At 52.4% G+C, this 26319-nt stretch overlaps 1 protein-coding gene across 1 annotated transcript in view; it reads right to left on the bottom strand.

Moving 5' to 3' along the window:
• The window catches only part of crn (pre-mRNA splicing factor crn), a 181755-nt gene extending 156982 nt beyond the window's left edge, over nt 1-24773 (bottom strand). Inside the window, 1 exon segment of the mRNA XM_068378622.1 lies at nt 24660-24773. The gene's annotated coding sequence lies outside the window, so the exon portion shown is untranslated.
• Nucleotides 24774-26319: the final 1546 nt, after the last annotated feature.

Here is a 26319-nt window from a genome sequence, read left to right on the forward strand (position 1 = left end):
GACGCTAGGCGTCGCATACGACCGCGCATCAACTTGGCGAAAGAAGCGGCCAACTTGACATCCGACGTCACGTCTAACTGGACGTATAGCGTCACAAGAATGGAGCTGAACGTCACTTCTAACTTGCTGTTCAACTTCCCGTCTAACTTGCTGTTCGACTTATGTCAAACTTGGTGTTCGACTTATGTCAAACTTGCTGTTCGACTTCACATCTAACTTGATGTAAAGCGTCACAAGAATAGAGCTGAACGTCACTTCTAACTTGCTGTTCGACTTCACGTCTAACTTGCTGTTCGACTTCACGTCAAACTTGCTGTTCGACTTCACGTCTATCTTGACGTACAACGTAGCGTAAAGCAGTCACACGAAAATCCTCGCCCGCTACTACGATCGCTCGCTGGGAAGCTTGAACGTTTGCGGTAAAGCTTTCGATCCGCTTGAGGAGTTACCTCATAGCCAGAAGACTAAAAAGACTGCATTAGCGAGGACAGCCTGTAGCTGCATGTCCTCTGTCACGCACATTATCCGATGACGATGTAAACTTAACCTCACCTTTCCTAGGGTGAGGGTGAACGTCCTGTGATACGACATCAGGAACGCTCGAGAGGACGACTGCTCGAGCGGCTACGCCTCTTGTTCCCTTTTGCAGATCGACATTCCTTCTCCCAGGGGCTAGGGAGCTTGAAAGAGGTTTAAGGCTAGGTGAACGACAGGTTCAAGCAGACGCACCCTCCACAGCACTGAACACATTAACCACACTGGCACTCTAGTGATGAACCTCGGACAAAAGTTAATCCCCGTCCGTAGCAAGCAATTCTCACTTAATACAAAAGGCTTGAATCGCGATACAGTATATGTCCTTTAGTGTAGGCTCATAAGTGAATAAGTGTATCACACATGTAATAATTAATAAACAAATACATATATACTGTATATAAGTAATATAAAAGTGAAATATATAAATTATAAGTTAATAAGGTTCAGTGACTTGGGACGAGAATAAAAAACTAGATCGAGAAGAACTACGTTTTCTCTCTCTCTCTCTCTCTCCCTGTACAGTGACTTGGGACGAGAATAAATATCTGGATCGAGAAGAACTACGTTCTCTCTCTCTCTCTCTCTCTCTCTCTCTCTCTCTCTCTCTCTCTCTCTCTCTCTCTCTCTCTCTCTCTCTCTCTAAGTTAAGAGAGTAATGGCTCAAGCCACTCACTCTCCGACAATAAAAGGCTATTTGACTAAAAAAAAAAATACTAAAAGGACTAATTAATTGCAAAATGACAAATTAGGAGGTAATTTGTATTTTTCCTAACTATACAAACCTTAGCTATTTAAAGTGGGTAATTACTTTCGGCGTAGCTGAAAGGACGAGTCATTAAAATTTTAACGAGGGTTTACTACCCCACCGCTAGTTAGCGGGGGGTAGGGAGGGTAGTTAGCTACCCTCCCCCTCACACACCTGTGTGGTAAGCTCACTTTGCTTAGAGGTATGACTTCATGGGGGACAGGGCTGGCGGGAAAGTTTGATTAAATAGCTAAGGTTTGTATAGTTAGGAAAAATACAAATTATCTCCGACTTTGTCATTTGTTACGTAACTGGAATACAAACCACGCTATTTAAAGTGGGTGACTTAACCCTCAGGAAGGGTGGAATAAGTCCCAGCCATACTGGCTTTTGGCTTTGCCCGGGGACTCATTATCTGAGTGTGTCAGCACTCAACAATAAAGAGTCCCTGCACCTCGCTCGCACCTTGCTATGCAAGGGCTGCGGCCTACGTAAGCTGTGTGTGAAGGAAAAAGTGTGACTCGTCCTAGGAAGTTGACCTGAAGTTCTTTAGATGGAAACTTTAGGCTAGGACTCTCCCAATACCACCTCGTCAGGGTATGGGGACGTGACAGTATTAACTTAATACTAGGAACACAAGGGAACATGGTTTACCTGCAGTGGTTTGAGGTCAGCTGTGCAGAGAACCCAGGATGCTGCTTTCCCCAAGAGAGGGGAGGATGAAGAAAAGAATAAGGGCCAGACATACCTTTTCTTTCATGCCGACTAAAACCGGGTAACAATGCCCTTAATCCTCTGCTACTTGTCCATTAAGGAGCCTGAGGTTTAAACCAGCTGTTGTGCAGCCACCACAGGGCTGATAAAGAACGCATCGAGCCTCCTGTGGGTCATGTCTTATAGGTAGTGGGCTGTGAAGGTCGTTTCACGCTTCCATACCCCTGCTTGTAGAACCTGCGTCACTGAGAAGTTCTTCTTGAAGGCCAGGGACGTAGCTAATCCCCTGACATCATGAGCTCTAGGATGACGTGATGGAGGAGGGTCAGGATTCAGGGACAGATGGATTGCCTTTCGAATCCATGCTGAGATGGTGTTCTTGGTAACCCTCCTCTTTGATCTTCCAGTGCTAACAAACAATGCCTGCACTTGGGGACGAACTGCAGCTGTTCTCTTCAGGTATAGCCTCAGACTCCTTACTGGGCACAATAGGAGATGGTCTGGGTCATCTGTTACAGAACGAAGACTCGAAATCCGGAAGGAGTCGAACCGAGGGTTTGGCACTCCCGGATTCTGAGTCTTAGCAATAAACTCAGGCACGAAGTTGAACGTTACCTCCCCCCATCCCCTTGAATGGGCGATGTCATACGAGAGACCATGAAGTTCGCTAACTCGCTTGGCTAACGCCAAAGCTAGTAGGAACACCGTCTTCCAAGTCAGGTGGCGATCTGAAGCCTGGCATAATGGTTCATAGGGAGGTCTCTTAAGAGACCTGAGAACTCGAACCACGTTCCATGGAGGTGGTCTCACCTCCGACTGAGGGCAGGTAAGTTCATAACTACGTATGAGTAGGGAAAGTTCTAGCGAAGAAGAAATGTCCACTCCTTTGAGCCTGAAGGCTAGACTTAAGGCTGAGCGATATCCTTTCACCGCAGAGACTGAAAGGCGCATTTCTTCTCGCAAGTACACGAAGAACTCCGCTATTGCTGGAATAGTAGCATCGAGTGGAGAGATACCCCTTCCATGACACCAACCACAGAAAACTCTCCACTTCGCCTGGTAGACCCCTGCGGATGACTTTCGCATGTGTCCAGACATCCTAACAGCAACTCGTTGCGAAAATCCTCTCTCTGCGAGGAGATGCTGGATAGTCTCCAGGCGTGAAGCCGAAGCCAAGCTACGGCTTTGTGAAAGATGTTGGCGTGTGGCAGTTTGAGTAGCTCGTGTCGCGGAGGAAGTTCTCTCGGAGGCTCCGAAAGGAGTTGCAGAAGGTACGGGAACCATTCCGCGTGATGCCACAGAGGAGCTATGAGAGTCATCGAGAGGTTGACCGATAGTCTGGTCTTGTTGAGTACCCTCCTCATCAGACAGAACGGGGGAAAGGCGTATGTGTCGATGTTGTCCCACAGTTGTTGGAAAGCATCTTGCCAGAGAGCCTTGGGGTCTGGAACTGGGGAGCAGTACAGCGGCAGTTTGAAGTTCAACGCTGTCGCGAACAGATCCACAGTCGGGGAACCCCACAAAGTCAGGACTTTGTTGGCTACTTGATGATCCAAAGACCACTCGGTACTCACTATCTGAGACGCTTTGCTCAGACTGTCGGCGAGCACATTCCTTTTGCCCAGAATGAAGCGAGCCAAAAGTGGAATCGAGTGGACTTCGGTCCATCTCAGTATCTCTACTGCAAGATGGGATAGCTGTTCTGAAAAGGTACCTCCCTGCTTGTTGATGTAAGCCACTACTGTGGTGTTGTCGCTCATCACCACCACAGAGTGACCCGCCAGGTGCTGTTGGAACTGTTGAAGGGCCAGAAAAACAGCCTTCATTTCTAGCAGATTTATATGGAGGCACTTTTCTGATTCTGACCACAGGCCTGAGGTCCTGTGGTTCAGAACGTGAGCCCCCACCCTTTCTTTGAGGCGTCCGAAAACAGCATCAAATCCGGGGGGAGGACGAGAAGATCTACCCCCTTTCGTAGGTTCTCGTCTGCCACCCACCACTGAAGGTCCGTCCGTTCCGCGAGACCCATAGGGATCAAGACGTCCAGGGAATCATGTCCTTGACTCCACCGGGACTTGAGTCGCCATTGCAGGGATCTCATTCTGAGACGACCGTTGGGAACTAGACGGACCAAGGATGAGAGATGTCCGAGGAGACGTAACCACGATTGGGCTGGGAGTTCGTCTCGTCTGAGGAAAGGACCTGCGACCTTCCTCAGCCTTGCTATCCTGTCGTCTGATGGGAAGGCTTTGTGGAGATTGGTGTCCAATATCATGCCTAGATATACCAGTCTTTGGGTAGGAAGCAGAGAAGACTTCTCGAGATTTACCATGATCCCTAGATCTTGGCAAAGTCCCAGAAGTTTGTCTCGGTGTCGAAGAAGGGTTGACTCCGAGTCTGCTAGGATCAGCCAGTCGTCCAGATAACGGAGGAGACGGATGCCGATCTTGAGTGCTCACGAAGATATCAGGGTGAACACTGGTGAAAACCTGAGGTGCTGTTGAAAGACCGAAACACAGCACCTTGAACTAATAGATCTTGTTGTCTAGGCTGAATCTTAGGTACTTCCTTGAAGACGGATGGATTGGGATCTGGAAGTACGCGTCCTTCAGATCCAGTGTGCACATGAAGTCTCGCGGTCTCACTGCGAGTCTGACTGTGTCTGCCGTCTCCATGCTGAACGGGGTCTGCTTGACAAACCTGTTCAGAGCTGAGAGGTCGATGACTGGTCTCCAGCTTCCAGACGCCTTCTTTACAAGAAAGAGTCGACTGTAGAAGACTGGGGACCTGTCGACGACCTCTTGGAGAGCGTCCTTCTTCAACATGGTCTCGACTTCTGCCCAAAGGGCTTGCCCTCTTGCCGATCCCATGGCAAGAGAGCTCAACGACACTGGATTCGCTGTCAGGGGAGGTAGAGATGTTATGAACGGGACGCGATATCCTTGGCTGATCACAGAGATCGTCCAGGAATCGGCCCTGAGTTGCTGCCACCTGTCCGCACAACTTTGAAGGCATCCCCCCACTGGTGGACGTGCGGGGGGGACTACCAATCCTAGCGTTTGCGGCCTCGGCCACTCCCCCTAGGATTTTTGCCTCCCCTGGAGAACTTCTTGCCTTTCCTGTCTATGACGGAAAGGGCTGTTTGGACACCGTTCCCTTTGCTGCTACTGCCGGCTTTGTCGTCTTTGCAGGGCGAGGCTGTTGAGGTGCTGGAGGCTTATAGGGCTTTGATGTTAAAGCCCTATGGAGGAGGGAGTCCTGGTTGGACTTCCTCCACCTCTCAGCCGCCTGCTCTACATCTTTCGGCTCAAACAGACTAGTGTACTCCCCAAAAGGGAGGAATGTCTGAGCTTACTGACCTCGGTGTTGGGGACCTTCGAGTTGAATCTTTCAGACACCGTATCTCAGCGTTTCAGGATAGTATTAGCCCACAAGTTCGAGACTTGGTGGGCCAGAAACTCGATGGTACGAGTGCCTGAAAGAAGGAAGGTCTCCAAGGCCTTCCTGGTACTCTCCTTAGACAAGTCTTCGGATCGTATCAGGATGCCAAGAGATCCTAGCCAGATATCCAGCCACGAAGTGGCCTGCATGGCACACTTTGCTACCTTCTCCTGGCAGAGGATCTCCGAGGCCGAGAACGACACTGGCCGGTTGGAGAGTCTCTCGAGAGGGATTCCCCTGGAGAGCTCTTCCACCGAGTGGTGGAGGGGAAGAGCTAAACAGGACTCCTCCATGATCTCAAAGTACCTCCTCTGGTGGACACGAGGAGGTGGGAGGAGTTTGTTTCCGGCACTGGAACGGCTGGAGGAGGCTAGCTCGGAGAGCTGGCTCTCGACCTTATCTCTGGCACTCTTGACCCCCTGGGACCAAGGCAAAGCTTCGCTGGCTTTAGAGGGCTTCTGGGTACCAAAGACTCGGTCCAGAACCGTGTCCTTGCCCTCTCGAGGAGGAATCTCTGGATCCGAGAATCCGTTAAGGTTCCTCATCAGAGTCAAAACTTGCCAGAAGGCATGCTCCGACTCCTGCGGCTCTCCTACTGATGGACTAGCAGCAAGGTTTCCAGTCCCCAAAGGCTCTTCTTGGGGGGACTCGTGGATGTTCTCCGCGGGCTTAGTTGGCTCTGGTCTGATCCTCGAAGAAGATTCCGGAATCGTCTTGGAGTCCTTCGACTCCCTCCTGGGAGAGATGCAGGATTCCAACAAAGATGGTGGGGGGCTCTTCTCCACCTCCACCCTAGGAGACTTCTCGGCGCGAGGTGGGGTTTCTCCCATTGGTGTGATGGGAGAACGCCTCACCTCACGTGAATCCCCTGAAAACGGAAAATCCTCGTCCACGGGGGATGGAGAGAAAGTCTGGGGAGGGGAGGGAGCCTTCCTCGACGACTTCCGAGGAGCCAGTTTCGCCCTTGGAGAAGTAACCACGTCGTCCACTCCTCTCTTCCTCTTCAGGGGGGCCGAGATAGCCGCTGATTTGAGGCCTAGTTCAGAGAAAGCGGGCTTGAAAGCCTGCGCAACCGCTCTGATCAAGGGCCCAAACCAGGGCTGCCGACTGACAGCAGTGCTGTCAGAGACACCCTCTGGAGGGAAGGGGATTGTAAGATCCGTAGGAGTGGAAACTACAACAGGGTCTGCCTGAAAGGAAGAAGCTGTGAAAGAAATGTTCCTAGACCTGGCCGGAGATTTCCCTCCCTCTGTTGAGCGCGCTATCCAGCGCTTACGGGGGGAGGGGGGGGAACAATGAGGATGACCTGACTGCGCGTCGTACTGCAGGATCTCGTGTGGGAACGCGCTGTGGATCGCGCTGGGCATCGAGCTTGCGCGATAGGCCATTGTCTAGCTCAGGGGGCGATTGCTCGCGTGCGCAGGCAATGGCGAGGGCGCGCGGGCGCGCGGGCGAGCAGGCGAGCGATGGCGAGCAGATGAGCGATGGGGCGCGGGCGAGCAGGCGAGCGATGGCGAGCAGATGAGCGATGGGGCGCAGGTGAGCGATGGCGCGTAGGAGAGGGTGTGCGTTGGCGCGCAGGCGAGCGTTGGCGCGTGCGCGCAGGAGAAGGAGCTCGTGGGCGAGCAGGCGACAGGGCGCGTAGGTGAAGGGGCGCGTTGGCGCGCGTTCCGGAGACTTCAGATGGTGTGCAGCCACAGGATCCTGAAGGGCCCGTAAGGGCGAAGCCGTTGGGCGCGCGCGTGCAGGGGAAATACAGTATCCCTAGCTCGCGGGCGCGCAGGAGGGCGCTCATCTGGAACTGAAATTCTGGCAGTGGGCGCGTGGGCGCGCGATGGAGACTGCGGGCGATGGCGCGTAGGCGAGGGATGGCGAGCAGGCGAGATCCGGTGGCGCATCGACAATCGTGGAGGAGAGCGCTGACGAGCAGGGGAGGATGAAGACTTCCCTCTGGAGCCCTGATCCGAAGATCGAGGGCAAGCAGGCAAGCGTTGGGGAGCAGGAGAGCGCTGGCACACAGGAGAGCGCTGGCGTACAGGAGATCGCTGACGAGCAGGAGACCGAAGGCATCCATGGTGTGCATCAGGCTGAGGGCTCGCAGAGGTCAATTGGCGAGCAGGAGATCGTGGGCGCGTAGTCTCTGGAACTGCCGGGCAAGCAGGAGATCGTGGGCGTGCAGGAGAGCGCTGGCGAGATGAGACTGCAACAGGAGGGCGCTTGCGCGCAGGCGAACGTTGGCGCTTAAGGGACTTACATACAATGTGTGAAAGCCCCTTTTGCCCCGAAGGGACCGATGCCCGTTGGAAAATGGGATGGGTGGGCGCCCACAGCGCATCTGCAGCCAGGAAGGGCGAGGGCAGGTCAGCAGGTCTGGCAGGAGAAGGAGATCGCGAACGATCTGCGGAGAGGCCCAGGTCCAAAGAAGTAGCAGGAACGGTAGCTGAAGGACGAGGTTCCTCTGCGGGGGACTGCGAGGATGAAGATCCGAAGAGGCGCCTCCTAACACCCTTGTGAGGAGAAGGAAGACCTCGGCGACGAAGAGGAAGGCGAGCCTTACGTCTTATACGTCATCTGGGAGCAGCAGGCAAACCATTGGCAGTCCTCCGAAGAGGAGTCTCTTTCAGTGAACTCCCCCAGGGGGGAGAATCACCCGCAGGAGAGACCGTTGGACTTAGCTCCTCCCTCGAAGGATGTTCGGAGGGGGGAGCTAAGCCTTAAGCTACAACAGGAGCAGGGGTTTGAACACTCACATTGGAAGCCTCTGCCACAACAGCCTCGACAATAGACAGAGGGTCAACCTCTGCTACCGCCGGTGACTGTTTGACAGCTGGTCCCAACCTGATCATGTCAAACAGGGCTTCCTTGGAGGGCGAGCCCTGAAGCCCCAAGGAAGCCCAAAGCTGCAAAAGATCATCATTATTAACATCAACAGAAGGAGAAATAATTAAATCCTCCCCCGGGGGAGGAGGAGGAGCTGCCTCGCTATGGGAGGCAACTCCCTCTCCCAAACCCCGAGATCAGTCAACAGTACGGCCTACGCTACCACTCGACGGCCTCTCGCGAGAAGCCGACCGAGTGGGAGCTTCGGAGGAGGTTTGGGCCACGGAAGAAGAGCCCTTAGGATTTTCCTTCTTCAAAGAAACCTTTGAAGGAGAAATATCCCGTTTGGATTTCTTCTTCCGGCGCCAGGAAAACCTCTCCGACTGGGAGGTAGACCACTCCCTACATTCAATATGACAAATTCGTAGATAATTTGTATTTTTCCTAACGATACAAACCTAGCTATTTACATGGGGTAATTACTTCGGCGCAGCCGATGACGAGCCATAAACTTTTAACGAGGGTTTCCTACCCCACCGCTAGTTAGCAGGGGGGGGTAGCTTGCTACCCCTCCACCCTCACACACACCGGTGATTCGGCCACTTTACTTAGAGGTAGGACTTATCTTGGAGGACAGGGCTGGCAGGCACATAACTGTAAATAGCTAGGTTTGTATCATTAGGAAAAATACAAATTATCTACGAATTTGTCATTTGTTCCTTAACTGAATACAAACCACGCTATTTACATGGGGTGACTCAACCCTTAGGAAGGGAGGTAAGTCCCCTGCCATACTGGCTTTGGCTTGCCCGGGGTCCCCGACCCTGAGTTCATAAAGCAACTCCAGGATCGGGGACCCTGCACCTCGCAGGCAGTCAGGGACTGCTGCGGCCTACGTAAGCTGTGTGTGAAGGTGAGCAGCGACACGTCCTAGGAAGTTGACCTGGAGTCCTTAATAAGGAAATCTAGGCTAGGACAACCCAATACCACCTCGTCAGGGTATGGGGACATGACAGTATTATAAGCTAATATGACAAATTCGAAGATAATTTGTATTTTTCCTAACCATACAAACCTTAGCTATTTACAGAGGGTTTACCTTTTAGCGCAGCTGAAATGACGAGCCAATAGTTTTAACGAGGGTTAATTACCCCCGCGCTAGTTAGCGGGGGGTGGGGAACGGTAGCTTGCTACCCCTCCCCCCTCCACACACCGGTGACTTGCTTCACTTCACTTAGAGGTAGGACTTGACTTGGGGGTCAGGGATGGCGGGCACATATGTGTAAATAGCTAAGGTTTGTATGGTTAGGAAAAATACAAATTATCTTCGAATTTGTCATTTGTTCCGTAACCGAAATACAAACCACGCTATTTACAGAGGGTGACTTACCCCTTAGGAAGGGTGGAAAGTCCCCAGCCTTACTGACTTCGGCTTGCCCGGGGGCTCGATCCCTCAGTGAGCAGCACTAGAGAGAGGGGGCCCCTGTACCTCATAAGTTCCTAGCATCGCTAGGAACGAGTGGCCTACATAAGCAGTGTGAGGAGGAGAGTGTGACTCGTCCTATGAAGTTGACCTTGAGACCTTCAGATAGGAATTCTAGGATAAGACGTTCCCAATACCACCTCGTCAGGGTATGGGAGACGCAACAGTATTAAGCTTAATACTAGGAGCACAAAGAAGCATGGGTTACCTGCAGAGGTCGAGGTCAGCTATGCGAGGACCAGGATGCTGCTTCCCCAAGAGAGGGGAGAATGAAGAAAGAAGTAAGGGTCAGACATACTCTTTCATTCACGCAGACTAAGACCGGGTAACAACGCCCTCAACCTACTGCTACTTGTCCAAAAAGGAGCCTGAGATTAGACCAGCTGTTGTGCAGCCACCACAGGGCCGATAGAAAACGTATCGAGGCTCCTGTGGGTCACGTCTTGCAGGTAGTGGGCTGTGAAGGTCGTTTGACGCTTCCAGACCCCAGCTTGAAGTACCTGCGTCACAGAGAAGTTTCTCTTGAAGGCCGGGGATGTAGCAATACCCCTGACATCGTGGGCCCGAGGGCGACGTGACGGAGGAGGGTCAGGATTCAGGGCATGGTGGATAACCCTTCGAATCCAAGCTGAGATGGTGTTCCTGGTGACCCTCCTCTTAGTCCTGCCTGTGCTCACAAACAAAGCTCGCACATGAGGACGGACTGCAGCCGTTCTCTTCAAGTAGTGCCTCAGACACCTCACTGGACATAGTAGCAGCTGGTCTGGGTCGCTTGTTACAGAACGGAGACTCGCGATCCTGAAAGAGTCGAACCGAGGATCCGGCACTCCAGGATTCTGAGTCTTGGCAACAAACTCAGGCACGAACCTGAACGTTACCTCCCCCCATCCCCTTGAATGGGCGATGTCGGACGAGAGACCATGAAGTTCACTAACCCGCTTGGCCGAAGCCAAGGCGAGTAAGAAAGCCGTCTTCCAAGACAGGTGCGATCGGAGGCCTGGCGTAATGGCTCGAAGGGAGGTCTCTTAAGAGACCTGAGGACTCGAACCACGTTCCAAGGAGGGGGTCTCACTTCCGACTGGGGGCAGGTAAGTTCATAGCTACGTATGAGTAAAGAGAGTTCTAGCGATGAAGAAATATCCACGCCCTTCAATCTGAAGGCCAAGCGATAGCCTTTCACTGCCGAGACAGAAAGGCGCATTTCTTCCCGCAGATACACGAGGAAGTCCGCTATTGCTGGAATAGTGGCATCGAGTGGAGAGATACCCCTTCCACGACACCAACCACAAAAGACTCTCCACTTTGCTTGGTAGACTCCCTCAGAGAACCTTCGCAGGTGCCGAGACATTCTCTCCGCAACCTGTTACGAAAAGCCTCTCTCCGCGAGGAGACGCTGGATAGTCTCTAGGCGTGAAGCCGAAGCGAGGCTACAGCCCTGTGAGGGACGCCGGAGTGGGGTTGTCTGAGAAGCTCGTGTCGTGGAGGAAGCTCCCTCGGGAGTTCCGTCAGGAGCTGCAGAAGGTACGGAAACCATTCCGCGTGATGCCACAGCGGAGCTACCAGAGTCATCGAACAGTTGACCGATAGTCTGGTCCTGTTGAGCACCCTCCTCATCAGACAGAAGGGTGGGAAAGCGTACACGTCGATGTTGTCCCACCGTTGCTGGAAAGCATCTTGCCAGAGTGCCTTGGGGTCCGGGACTGGGGAGCAGTACAAGGGCAGCTTGAAGTTCAAGGCTGTCGCGAACAAGTCCACAGTCAGGGAACCCCACAAAGTCAGGACTTTGTTGGCTATCTCAGGATCCAAAGACCACTCGGTACTCACTATCTGCGAAGCCCTGCTCAGACTGTCGGCGAGCACATTCCTCTTGCCAGGAATGAAGCGAGCTGAGAGTGTTATCGAGTGGGTTTCGGTCCACCTCAGAGTCTCTACTGCAAGATGGGATAGCTGTTGCGAAAAAGTGCCTCCCTGCTTGTTGATATAAGCCACTACCGTGGTGTTGTCGCTCATCACCACCACGGAGTGACCCGCCAGGGACCGTCGGAACTGCTGAAGAGCCAGAAAGACGGCCTTCAATTCTAGCAGGTTGATGTGTAGGCACTTTTCTGATTCTGACCAAAGGCCTCAGGCCCTCTGGTTCAGAACGTGCGCCCCCCACCCTTCTTTTGACGCGTCCGAAAACAGAGTCAATTCCGGGGGGAGGACGAGAAGACTTACTCCCTTCCGCAGGTTCTCATCAACCAGCCACCACCGCAAGTCCGTCTGTTCCAGAGACCCCATTGGGATCAGAATGTCCGGGGAATCGGATCCTTGATTCCACCGCCATTGAAGGGATTTCATCCTGAGGCGGCTGTTTGGAACCAGACGGGCCAGGGAGGATAGGTGACCTAAGAGACGCAACCACGATTGGGAGGGGAGTTCTTTTCGCCTGAGGAAGGGTTCCGCCACCCTCCTCAGTCTTGCTATCTGGTCGTCTGATGGAAAGGCTTTGTGGAGATTGGTGTCTATTAGCATGCCTAGATAAACCAGTCGTTGGGACGGCTGCAGAGGGGACTTCTCGAGGTTTACCACGATCCCCAGAGGCAAAGATCCAGAAGCCTGTCTCGGTGCCGAAGAAGGGTCGACTCCGAGTCTGCTAATATCAGCCAATCGTCCAGATAACGAAGGAGACGAATGCCGTTCCTGTGCGCCCAAGATGAAATCAGGGTGAACACTCTGGTGAACACCTGAGGAGCTGTGGAGAGACCGAAACACAGCACCTTGAACTGGTAGATCTTGTTGTCTAGGCAAAATCTCAGGTACTGTACTTCCTGGAAGACGGATGGATTGGGATCTGGAAGTACGCGTCCTTTAGATCCAGTGTGCACATGAAGTCTTGTGGTCTCACCGCAAGTCTGACCGTGTCTGCTGTCTCCATGCTGAACCGGGTTTGCTTGACAAACCTGTTCAGAGCTGAGAGATCGATGACGGGTCTCCAGCCTCCAGTAGCCTTCTCTACAAGAAAGAGTCGACTGAAGAAGCCTGGGGAGCCGTCCACGACCTCCTGGAGAGCACCCTTCTCGAGCATGGTCTCCACTTCGGCCTGAAGGGCCAGCCCCTTTGCCGATCCCGTGGCATAGCGATGGCGAGCAGCATGCGCAGGTGAACGATCGCGAGCAGCATGCGCAGGTGAGCAATGGCGATCAGCATGCGCAGGTGGGCGATCGCGCGGTGGCGAGCGATGGCGAGCAGCATGCGCAGGTGGGCGATCGTGCGATGGCGAGCAGCATGCGCAGGTGGGCGATCGCGTGATGGCGAGCTAGTAGCTGGTGAACCATGTTCCTTCAGAAGCGTTGGAGAACGTTGGCGCGCCGGCTGTCGCTGTTGAATAGGCGATACTAAAATTGCCTGTGAGCGCTGGCGAGCAGGTGAACGCTGGCGAGGAGGTGATCGCCGACGCGTAGGTGATCGCTGGCGAGCCGGAGATCGCTGGCGAGCCGGAGATCGCTGGCGAGCAGAAGGTCGACGCGTGTCATGTGAAAGGACAGGTGGCGCGGTGAGGGCAGGTGGCGCGGTGAGGGCAGGTGGCGCGGTGCGTTCACGAGCAGGAACTGGAAGATCGCTGGCGCGTTGGCGAACATGTGTTTTTGACACACGCGCAGCACGATGTTGCGTAGCCACAGGATCAGGCAGTTGGTGAGCAGGGAGCTCAGCAGGAACTGTAGGATGGTCAGAGACCGCAGGGCGATGGTCCTCAAATGAGCGCTGACGCTCAGAAGAGAGCTGACGAGCAGGAGAGCGCTGGCGAGGAGGGCGAACATCAGGAGAGCGCCGACGAGCAGGTGAGCGTCGGCGAGCAGGAGAGTCTTGACGAGCAGGAGATCGCCGACGAGCAGGAGAGCGCTGGCGATCAGGAGAGCGCTGGCGAGCAGGAGAGCGCTGGCGAGCAGGAGAGCGCCTGTGCGCTAGCACTGCTCGTGGAAGGGAAGGATCCCTTAGCCCCGAAGGGACCGTTGCCCGTCGGGTGACGAGTTCTCCAGAAGGCGAAGATCTGGCAGGAGATGGTGAACGGTCTGCAGAGAGGTTCAAGGAAGACGGAGCTGTAGGTTGAGGCTGACGAGGAGAGTCCCCCTCGGAGGATGAAGACCCAAAAAGGCGCCTCTTAGCCCCCCTGTAAGGGAAAGGGAGGCCCTTGCGGCGTAGCGGACGGTGAGCCTTACGGCGGAAGCGGCCTCGGGGGAGATCGTCGGGACCATCGGTCCTCCGAAGGGGAGTCTCCGTCAAAGCACTTCCCTCAGAAGGAAACTGAGCAGCAGCAGAGACCGAAGGACTCACTTCCCCCTTCGAAGGATGTACGGAAGGGGGAGGAGAGCCTTTAGCACCATCATCCGCAACAGCACCTGCGGCGGATTGCCCAGCCACGTCGGAGGCCTCTGTCACCACGACGTCGACAATAGACAGAGGGTCTACCTCTGCTACCGCCGGCGACTGCTTAACAGCGGCCCCCAACGAGACAAGGTCAATAAAAGCGACCCTGGAGGGCAAGCCCTTAAGCCCCAGAGACGACCAAATCTGTAAAAGATCATCATTGGTTAAGGCATTATCAATAACCTCCCCCGGAGGAGGAGGGGGAACCGCCTCGCTATGGTAGGCGACGCCCTCTCCCCCCACCCAAGGTCGGGAAACAGAACTAGGGCCTGCGCTACCACTCGGCCGACTCTCCTTAGGAGGCGGACGAGGGGTAGCTTCGGAGGAGGTTTGGGCGGCGGAAGAAGAGTCCCGAGAACCTTCCTCCTTCAAGGCTAACCCCGAAGGAGAACGGTCTCTCTTGGACTTCTTCTTACGCCGACGGCCAAACCTCTCCCACTGGGAAGCAGACCACTCATTGCACTCACGGCACATGTTCTCCTGGTCACACCGTCGGCCCCGACATTGAGGGCAAAGGGTGTGCGGATCCGTAGTTACGTTCGACATGAAAGTCCCACAAGGACGACCGGCAACTCCAGGGCATGTACGCATTGTAAAGAAATAATAATGAAGGTCAACTTCCAACCAACACACACGCTGAAAAGAAAAAGCAGAAAATTAAAGGCTGTCACGAGGACGATGACCAGACACGTCTGATCACCGCCGAGCCAAAAGTGAAGTGAAGCAAGTCACCGGTGTGTGGAGGGGGGAGGGGTAGCAAGCTACCCTTCCCCACCCCCCGCTAACTAGCACGGGGGTAATTAACCCTCGTTAAAACTATTGGCTCGTTATTTCAGCTGCGCTAAAAGGTAAACCCTCTGTAAATAGCGTGGTTTGTATTTCGGTTACTGAACAAACTAGGAACACAAGGAAGCATGGCTTACCTGCAGATGTTCGAGGTCAGCTGTGCAAAGAACCAGGATGCTGTTTTTCTCCAAGGGAGGAGAGGATGAAGAAAAGAAAAGGGCCAGGCAGATCTTTTCATTCACACAGACTAAAACCGGGTAACAATGCCCTCAACCCTCTGCTACTTGTCCAATTAGGAGCCTGAGGTTAGACCAGCTGTTGTGCAGCCACCAGAGGGCCGATAGAAAACGTATCGAGCCTCCTGTGGGTCACGTCTTGCAGGTAGTGGGCCGTGAAGGTAGTCTGACGCTTCCAGACCCCGGCTTGCAGGACCAGCGTCACAGAAAAGTTCTTCTTGAAGGCCAGGGACACAGCTACGCCCGACATCATGCGCCCTAGGGCGTCGTGACGGGGGAGGGTCAGAACTCAAGGCCAGGTGGATTACCTTACGAATCCAGGCCGAGATGGTGTTCTTGGTGACCCTCTTCTTCGTTGGCCCGGTGCTAACAAACAAGGCTCGCACCTGGGGCCGGACTGCAGCTGTTCTCTTCAGATACAACCTCAGACTCCTAACTGGGCACAGTAGGAGATGATCTGGGTCATTAGTTACAGAACGAAGACTCGAGACCTGGAAAGAGTTGAACCTAGGGTCCTGCACTCCCGGGTTCTGAGTCTTGGCAACAAACTCAGGGACGAAGCTGAACGTCACCTCCCCCCATCCCCTTGAATGGGCGACGTCGTATGAGAGACCATGTAGCTCGCCAACTCGCTTGGCCGAGGCCAAAGCTAGCAGGAACACCGTCTTCCAGGTAAGGTGGCGATCAGAAGCCTGGCGTAATGGTTCGTAGGGAGGTCTCTTAAGAGACCTGAGGACTCGAACCACATTCCATGGAGGTGGTCTCACCTCCGACTGAGGGCAGGTAAGTTCATAACTTCGTATGAGCAGGGACAGTTCCAGCGAGGAGGAAATGTCCATTCCTTTGAGCCTGAAGGCAAGACTTAAGGCTGAGCGATAGCCTTTCACTGCCGAGACTGAAAGGCGCATTTCTTCCCGCAGATATACAAGGAACTCCGCTATTGCTGGTAGAGTGGCATCGAGGGGAGAGATACCCCTTCCACGACACCAACCACAGAAAACTCCCCACTTCGCCTGGTAGACTCCTGCGGATGACCGGCGCAGGTGACCAGACATCCTTTCCGCAACTTGTTGCGAAAAGCCTCTCTCTTTGAGGAGATGCTGGATAGTCTCCAGGCGTGAAGTCAAAGCGAAGCTACGACTTTGTGGAAGATGTTGGAGTGTGGTTGTTTGAGTAGCTCGCGACGTGGAGGGGGTTCCCTCGGGATCTCCGTGAGGAGCAGCAGAAGGTCTGGAAACCACTCCGCGTGATACCACAGCGGAGCTATCAAAGTCATCGAGAGGTTGACCGATATTCTGGTCTTATTGAGGACCCTCCTCATCAGACAGAACGGGGGAAAGGCGTACAGGTCGACATTGTCCCACCGTTGTTGGAAGGCATCCTGCCAGAGAGCCTTGGGGTCCGGGACTGGGGAGCAGTACAGCGGAAGCTTGGTGTTCAATGCCGTAGCGAACAGATCCACAGTCGGGGAACCCCACAAAGTCAAGACTTTGTTGGCTATCAGAGGATCCAAAGACCACTCGGTACTCACTATCTGCGTCATTTGGCTCAGACTGTCGGCGAGCACATTCCTCTTGCCTGGAATGAAGCGAGCTGTAAGTGATATCGAGTGGACCTCGGACCATCTCAGGATCTCTACTGCAAGATGGGATAGTAGTTCCAAAAAGGTACCTCCCTGCTTGTTGATGTAAGCCACTACCGTGGTGTTGTCGCTCATCACCACTACGGAGTGACCCGCCAGGACTTGATGGAACTTTTGAAGGCCCAGAAAGACGGCCTTCATCTCCAGCAGGTTTATGTGAAGGTACTTTTCTGATTCTGACCACAGGCCGGAGGCCCTGTGGTTCAGCACGTGGGCCCCCCACCCTTTGTTTGACGCGTCCAAAAACAACATCAAATCTGGGGGGGAGACGAGAAGATCCACTCCCTTTCGTAGATTCTCTTCCGCCACCCACCACTCCAGGACCGACCGTTCCGCCGATCCCATTGGGATCAGGATGTCCGGGGAGTCGAGACCTTGACTCCATCGGAACTTCAGCAGCCACTGAAGGGATCTCATCCTGAGGCGACTGCTGGGAACGAAGCGGGTTAGAGAGGAAAGGTGACCGAGGAGACGAAGCCACGATTGGGCTGGGAGTTCTTCTCGAGTGAGGAAAGGTCTCGCGACCTTCCTCAACCTTGAAATCCTTTCGTCTGATGGGAAGGCTTTGTGGAGATTGGTGTCTATGATCATACCTAGATAAACCAGCCTCTGAGAGGGCTGCAGAGAAGACTTCTCGAGGTTTACCACGATCCCCAGATCCCGGCAAACCTCGAGGAGCTTGTCTCGGTGGTGGAGAAGGGAAACCTCCGAGGCTGCCAGGACCAGCTAGTCGTCCAGGTAACGAAGGAGACGGATGCCGGTCCTGTGTGCCCATGAAGAGATAATGGTGAAGACTCTGGTGAACACCTGAGGTGCTGTGGAGAGACCGAAACACAACAACTTGAACTGGTAGATCTTGTGATCTAGGCAAAATCTTAGGTACTTCCTTGAAGACGGATGGATTGGGATCTGGAAGTACGCGTCCTTCAGATCCAGAGTGCACATGAAATCCCGCGGTCTCACTGCAAGTCTGACCGTGTCTGCCTTCTCCATGCTGAACAGAGTCTGCTTGACAAACACGTTCAGTGTCGAGAGATGGACGACTGGTCTCCAGCCTCCAGACGCCTTTTTCACAAGAAAGAGTCGACTGTAGAAGCCTGGGGACCCGTCCACGACCTCTTGGAGCGCGTTCTTCTCCAACATGGTCCGGACTTTGGCCCGAAGGGCCTGCCATTTTGCTGACCCCATGGCAAGAGAGCTCAACGACACTGGGTCCGCTGTCAGGGGAGGTAGAGATGCCGTGAACGGGACGCGATACCCTTGAGAGATCACAGAGATCGTCCAGGCATCCGCCCCGAGTTGCTGCCACCTTGCTGCGCAACTCTGAAGGCATCCCCCCACTGGTGGACATGCAGGGGGATTGCCACCCCTAGCGTTTCCGGCCTCGGCCGGTACCTCTAGGGTTCTTGTTCCCCCTGGAGGACTTCTTGCCTCTTCTGCCCATGGCAGGAAAGGGCTTAGACACCTTGGGCTTCACTGTAACGGCTGTCTTCTTCGTGTCCTTGGCAGGGCGGGGCTGCTGTACTGCCGGAGGCTTGTAGGGCCTTAATGTCAGGGCTCTATGGATGAGGGAATCCTGATTGGACTGTCTCCACCTCTCAGCAGTACGCTCCACGTCCTTAGGCTCGAACAGACTCTTGCTGAGGACAGAAGTGTGTCTGAGCCTACTAGCCTTGGCGCTGGGGACCTTCTGATGAAACCTCTCCGCCACTGCATCCCGACGCTTGAGGATCGTGTTGGCCCACAAGCTGGTATCCTGGTGGGACAGGAACTCGATGGTCCGAGTGCCCGAGAGGAGGAAGGTCTCCAGAGCTTTCCTGGTGCTTTCCTTGGACAGATCCTCGGACCGCACCAGAATGCCCAGAGACCCCAGCCAGAAGTCTAGCAATGAAGCGGCCTGCATGGCACACTTAATGACCTTCTCATGACTCTGGATCTCAGTGGCCGAGAAGGACACGTGCCGGTTGGAGAGTCTCTCCAGAGAGACTCCCCCAGTGAGGGCTTCCATGGAATGGTGCAGGGGAAGACTCAAAGAAGGCTCCTCAAGGATTTCAAAATATCTCCTCTGACGGACTCGAGGAGGAGGGAGGAGCTTATACCCGGCACTCGACCTGCTTGAGGAGGCAATCTTCGCAAGTTGTCCTTCAATCTTCTCTCTGGCACTCTTCATCCCCCGAGACCAGGGCAAAGCTGCACTGGCCCTGGAGGGACCTCAGGATCTGGAATCCCGTTGAGACTCCTCATGAGAGACAGAACTTGCCAGAATGCATGTTCCGATTCTTGGCGCTCGCCTCCTGATGGACTCGCAGCGAAGCCTCCTGACCCCAAGGGCTCTTCCTGGGGGGACGCGTGAATATCCTCGACCGGCCTAGGCTGCTCCTGTCTGATGATTTAGGAATAGTCTTAGAGTCCTTAGATTCCCTCCTGGGAGGGATACAGGACTCCAAAAGCGAAGGTGGTAGGTCCTTCTCCACCTCAAGACGAGGGGACCTCTCGGGAGGAGGACGAACTTCCTCCATTGGTGCGATGGGGAGGACATCCTCTCCGACCGACTCCCCTGAGGAGGGGTATCCCTCCTCCGCAGGGGAAGGCGAGAAGGTCTGAGGAGGAGTAGGAACCTTGCCTAAGGATCTACGAGGAGATAGCCTAGGTCTCGGAGGAAGATCCACGGGAGAAACTCCTTTCTTCCTCTTCAGGAGGAAGGAAACTGCCACTGGTTCGCGACCCGAGTCAGAGGCGGCAGGCTTCATAGCCCGTACAAGAGCTCTGAGAAGGGTATCAAACCACGGCTGTTGACTGACAGCGGCGCTGGCAGACACTCCCTCTGGAGGGAAGGGGACCGATGGATCCCAAGGAGGAGTACACAAACGAGGGTTCACCTTCTGGGCTGCAAAAGAAGAATCCCTAGATCTATCTGGGGAGCGCCCCCCCTCTGGCGAGCGCGCTGGTCTGCGCTTACGGAGGGGGGAGCGAGACAAGGAAGAATCCGCCTGGCGGCGGTCGCGTTGGGGCTCGTGAATCAGGCCCTGCACAGGGTCGCGCGCGTTAGCGTAACGCGAGGCTGGAATATCGCGAGTGCGAACCCAATCGCGCGCCCGCGCGGGCGGGAGATGCTGGAAAATCGCGTGCGCGTGCGCGCGCGCACCCGCGTGGGCGGGGGCGGCCGCAAAGCGATGGCGCGCAGATGAATCAATGGCACGGTCATGTCATGGAGAGCGGGCCGGAATAAGGTCGCGAGAGCGTGATGGTGAAGAAGTCAGTGTACGACGATCAGGAACCGCCTGAACGCGCGGGTGCGCAGAGACCTGGTGGGAGCCGGAAGGGCGCGATATGACAGGGGCGCCTGTGCGCGTGTCTGGGAGAACTCGCCGCGAAGGCGATGGAACTATAGTAGAATACCGAGAGACCTGTGGGCGACGGTCAGGAGGGATCGCCCTATTCGCTTGCGAGTTTGTAAACTGCGCTGGCGATTATTGGCGAGCATAGCGCACATCTGGAACAGGCTGTTTCGGAGGTCGGGGGTTGCGAACGGTATGAGGAACGCTCGCAGTCGCCTTGAACACAGGCACAGGGCGCGTAGCTGGGACTGGGCGCGACAGATGGGCGTTGCGCGCGATATTGTCGGCAGCAGACTCGCGCGATTCCAGAGGAGGCTGTGAGCGCCTGTGCGCTAACTTAGCCAACCCCAGAGCTACGTGTTGAGTCAGCGCGCCACGCGATCGCGTTGGAGAACGCGCGGAAGCTGGAACAATATCCGCGCATGAAAGCGCATCGCGAACCTCTTTAACAGCACGCGATGGAGAGCGCGTCGCGGATGGAATAGCACATGAACGCGCGACGCGATCTTCCCCCGTCGGGAGCGACGAGTCCGAAGGAATCTGTGGGCGCCTGTGCGCCAACTCCGGAACTTGTTGGACCACGCGCGATGGTGATACAGGAGTAGGGGGTGAATGCGCGCCGCGTTTTTCCCCCAAAGGACGCAGCGAGTCCGTAGGAACCTGTGGGCATCTGTGCGCCGACTCAGGCACCTTTGGAATCGCGCGCGATGTAACAGGAACTGGGGGGCGTGGAAGTGCTGGTAAAGGTGGGCGCGCGGGCGCCTTTGAGCGCTTGCGCGCTGCATCTGGAACAGTTGACGATGGGCGTGGGCGCGCAGGGGAACCCTGGCGCGTAACAGGATCAGCGGCGCGAACGCCTACAGGTGAGCGCCGAAGCGCTTTGTCAGCAACAACAGGAACAACAGCAACGGGCGCAGGCAGAGCCTTACGCTTAGAGACGAGAGGCGCAGTTTTGCGCTCAAGTCCCTGAGACCCCGAAGGGCCAGGAGACTGCGCAATGGCAGACTCAGGGGGCGCGTAAAGCACATCAGCAGCCTTTGAAGTAGATGGTTGAGGGGACCCTTGTCCCGACGGACGACCATCCTCCAAAGGGGAGCGCGAACGACCCACGGAGAGGTCTAGGGTGGTAGCTGGCAGGACAGGAGAGCGGCGAGTCGTCTCCTCCGCAGAGGATTGTGGGGACGACGAGCCAAAGAGGCGCCTCCTAACCCCCTTAAAGGGAGAAGGAAGACCTCTACGGCGAAGGGGAGGGTGAGCCTTCCGCCTTATACGCCCACGAGGGGCCGTGGGATCAGCAAGCTGACCAACGAAGGGCCTCCGAAGAGGCGTCTCTACCAGAGAACTCCCTCGAGAGGGAATCTCAGTGGAAGGAGAGACCGTAGGACTCCGCTCCTCCCTCGAAGTGTGTTCGGAGGGAGAGACAGAGCCTTCAGCTACCTCAGTTACAACAGGTGTTTGGACAGATCCATGGGATGTTTCCGAAACAACTACGTCAACTACAGACAGAGGATCTATTTCCGCTGTAGTTGACGATTGTTCAGCGGCCGCACCCCGTTTGACCATGTCAAACAAGGCTGCCTTGGAGGGCGAATCCTGTAGCCCCAAGGAAGCCCAAAGCTGAAAAAGATCCTTGTTAGACATAACTACCTCCTCCGAGGGGGGAGGGACAGCCGCCTCGCTATGGTAGGCAGCGGCCTCTCCCTTACCACGGGATCGGTCAATATCAATATCAATATTACGGTCTACGCTACCGTTCGCCGGCCCCTCGGAAGAGGCCGCCCGAGCGGGAGCTTCGGAGGAGGAATGGGCGGCGGGAGAAGACAGCCTAGGATTTTCTCGCCCCTGAGAACTTTCGGAAGGAGAACGATCCCGTTTAGCCTTCTTCTTACATCACCGGGCAAACCTCTCCCACTGGGAGGTAGACCACTCCCTACACTCAATACACAAATTAGCCGAATCACCGGTCCGTGTGAGGGTGGAGGGGTAGGAAACCCTCGTTAAAAGTTTATGGCTCGTCATCGGCTGCGCCGAAGTAATTACCCCATGTAAGTAGCGTGGTTTGTATTCAGTTAAGGAAAAAACATACGTTACCACTATCACACGGTTGACTCCTACAATAAGGGCATAAGGTGTGTGGATCCGTGTCTATTGACGACATGAAGGTCCCACAAGGGCGTTCAGGTAACCCAGGGCACTTCCGCATTGTAGAGGCCAATTTCACAACACTCTAGAAAAGAAAAAGCAAAAAGCATAGATTAAATGGCTCTCGTGTAGGCGAGGGTGACAGCGGACACGTCCGGCTAGCACCCGAGCCGATAGCAAAGTGAGCTTACCACACAGGTGTGTGAGGGGGGAGGGTAGCTAACTACCCTCCCTACCCCCCGCTAACTAGCGGTGGGTTTGTAAACCCTCGTTAAAATTTTAATGGCTCGTCCTTTCAGCTATGCCGAAAGTAATTACCCACTTTAAATAGCATGGTTTGTATTCCAGTTACGGAACAAATAACATGTTCCTTTTATCTAGTACAACTTAATAACTTCAGTTTGTAAGAAGAATGTACTATTCGTCAAATTAGATACAAAGTGAAATCGTAATATTGTAACGATAGACTGAAAACTGCGTAGCATAAATAAACTGAACGCTAGTTAATCTTTGAAAACAGATAGAAGACTATCCAAAGAAAAAATTTATTAAAAAGACAAAAATTTTCTTTAAATATTTTCTTAAAATATTCATCACATCAATCCATAAAAATACATAATTTACTCGGCATTTAGTACAAATGGAGTGGGGATCGATTGAGGCCTAAGGAAGGCGGGTCTTACAGGCTTTCACACACTTCCCATACACAGGGGAAGGGTCGGCCATTATGGAATATCCAGAGAGAGATAAAAAAAGCAGGGGTCAAAAATAGTCAAAACAAAAAGTTTCAGGAATAGTCGTAAGAAAATCCAATCAAGCGAAAGCCATTAACCAAAAAACAAGTACTTCACCAAAGCTATTGCAAACTTGAAGGTTATGTGCAAGCATGAAAGTTCCAATGTTGTCGCCACAGCGGCAGAGAAGAACTGAGGACTTGTGGAATGGTTCCAGTATCCTGGCGAGTGGTGGCGCTAGTAGTACACCTAGCTTCCCAATCTACGATTGCCCGCGAATTTTGAATTTTCTGCCGTACGTCAGAGACGTTAGTTATATATATATCCACCGGCTAAGTCAGATGTTTAAAAATTATAGTTATGGACGGAACAACATTTTGAACAGAAAAAAATAGTTTTTCTTGTAACAAATAACATGCTTTCACTAAATTTTACCTTTATTTCAACGGCAAATAAACCAAAAACCTGTTAGACCATTTAAGATTGGGGATACTTTTTAGGTATCTAATGGTTTTTGCTCCGACGTGCGCTCGCTTCGCTCACAGAAAAAGAAAAACATCACGCTCCTATGTACTGCCAAGTTGTACATGCTGAGCTGCGCACACTAACGCCATTGATTATCATTTCCTAAATAATTAGATTTTTATTTGCAGTGATAAGTGCCATTTTCAAAGAAAACGGACATTTCTCTATAGGAAACACGTCTTTAAGTATAAACGCTTTTTCCCTTTATAACTATAATAAAACCAGAACGACTAGGTTAGGTTAGGTGGGTTTGTTAGGTTTTGTAGCCTTTTTCAAATATCGCAAGCAAAAACCATTAGATTTCAAAAACAATAAACCTAGTTCTAACAGGTTTATGGCTTATTTACTGTTGAAATGAAGGTAAGTAGCCTTTGTATGTCAGCGGCCAGTTCCTCCCTTGCGGATCAAAAGTGGACATCAACTAACCTCAACTTTCCCCCTGACCTAACCTACAAGTCATGTCCTTACCTACTTACCATACAGAGGGGGGGGGGCTCTTACCATACAGAGGGGGGGGGGGCTCTTACCATACAGAGGGGGGGGGGGGGGCTCTTACCATACAGAGGGGGGGCTAATGCCACCTGCGACCCCCCTTACACTGCTGTATTCTAAGTTAGCCGTGATCACACATGCAGGTGGCCGGTATCATACATACACACCGACGGTCAAATTCAGTGAATGCACATTATTTACTACAGGAAAAACTATTTTTTTTTCTCTTCAAAATCTTGTTCCCTCCGTAACTATGTTACCCAAATTCATTGAAAGCACATTATTTACTGTAGGAAAAGCTGTTTTTCCTACAAGAAATGTTATCCCATGTTGTTTTATAATTTTACCACTTTGCACCTATCAATTATGCGATACAGCGTCCGCAAACTTATTTTGGGGAGTTAGGAACCAGGAACCCAGCAGAGCCACACAAAGTTTGACATTACATTAGGCTAATTTAGCTTAGTTATTTCCTTATATCTGCCTACGGCATACGGTAAAAGGAATCATTAAATTATGGTTCATATTAACTTATGAACAAAATTGGTTTAAACAACCTTTCTGCAGGGAACGATTCTTTGACATAAACTAAATTTTTGTTATGAATGTTAACTTACGGCGAGTTCATTCAACGTTCAGGTTCAGGTTCCGGGACGAGGAATAGCCTTTACAACGGAGCCTCCAAAGTTTATCTTCTTGTACTGTTTTTGTCTTTTCTTCCACATCAGGTTTAATACTTCTTTTTTCTTTTCTAGATTTGTTTCACTAGATAAGAATAATCCTACTATCTTCTTTAAGTCTTCGTTATATGGTTGTTGTAGCTCAATTACTTCATTCCTTTCTTTTCTATATTCCTAGCAAAACAACAAAAAATGTATCAAACCTTCCTCCTCATTTTCACAAAAATTAAAGTTTACATTCCCCTCATTGTGTCTATTTACAATATTTAGTTTTAACGCGTTAGTTCTTGCTCTAAAAAGACACTGAAGCAAATGTATTGTCATAAAGTCATTCTTTAATTTCTTTCTTCCATGAGGAACGTAGAGAGTAGAGGTCCCCTTTTTTGTTTTGTTTCTTGTTGTTGTCGGCTACCCCCCAAAATTGGGGGAAGTGCCTTTGGTATATGTATGTATGTTCTATATATTTCTAAGCTCATTTTACTTTCTATTTCTTCTTTCCCCTTTTCAGTATCCCACTTTCTGGTTTCCGATTTTATTTCTGCCTTGTTCATTCTTCTTATCTGTCTTATGCCTAAACCTAATTCTTCCAAATACTTAGAAGGTTGTTTCCACCATCTTCCTTCTTTTTCTTGAATATCCTGGATAATTATTTTCAGTATTTCCTTCTTTCCATTCAGGGTACGATTTAAGTACTGCAGCTTCCCATCCATCACCCTTGCTTTCATAGACGATGCACCTATATCCCCTCTTTGAGTGGTATTAGCTGTGCTTTTAGTGGCACCTAAAATCTTCCTGTATACCCCATTCTCTATTCTTTGTAGTTTCTCTATTTCAGTTTCTGTTAGATTTATAATACTTCTTCCATACAAAATATATGGTTAAGCAATACTTTTCCAGAACGTGTGTCGTGAATTTTTCTCCGACTTAGTAAAAACTAATGATTCTAGGCCCGATGGAATGGGCCGATGATAAGACCTGGAAGAGGTTTGCTTTCCAAAACAATTCAGGAGTTTCAATAAAATATGATTACAATTTTAAGTTTATTACAAAAATAATCATCTAATAAGAAAAAAACACACACAATAACAAGTCAGGCAAAATAAAAGGTAGATCAGTCACCGTTAGACTAAACAAGACGAATTTAAGATAATACACTATTGGTTTTTGGGGTAAATCACATACTAGTGCCTTCAAACATTATTTGAGGTATAAAACAAATCCCCAATCCCAGGGATGACAGATTTACAGACCGATACAAAACTAGAGAGTTCTTGGCTCTAAACATATACACCGATATTTTTGCCGGCATAATACAATACAATATCATTTCATAAATTGTAAATAGTAAAGACTTTGTTTCTCTGACACCCGCTCCTACCCTACCAGGTGGTTGAAATTTACGCCACAATACCGTCACGTATTGGACAGCACTCATTCATAGAAACGTCCGCGAGATCTTCCAGCTTACCCTAATTTAACGCAACGTTTGTGGAGTTAAATGGCGGGGATTTCGAATGATCAGTTCGAAACTCCCGACATCCTCCACACCCGAAATAAAGGGGCGGTGAAACGTCGGACAATTAGGCAAGACCGAACT

The sequence above is a fragment of the Palaemon carinicauda genome, chromosome 8 (genome assembly GCF_036898095.1).
Source record: "Palaemon carinicauda isolate YSFRI2023 chromosome 8, ASM3689809v2, whole genome shotgun sequence".
NCBI classification, from domain to species: Eukaryota; Metazoa; Arthropoda; class Malacostraca; order Decapoda; family Palaemonidae; genus Palaemon; species Palaemon carinicauda.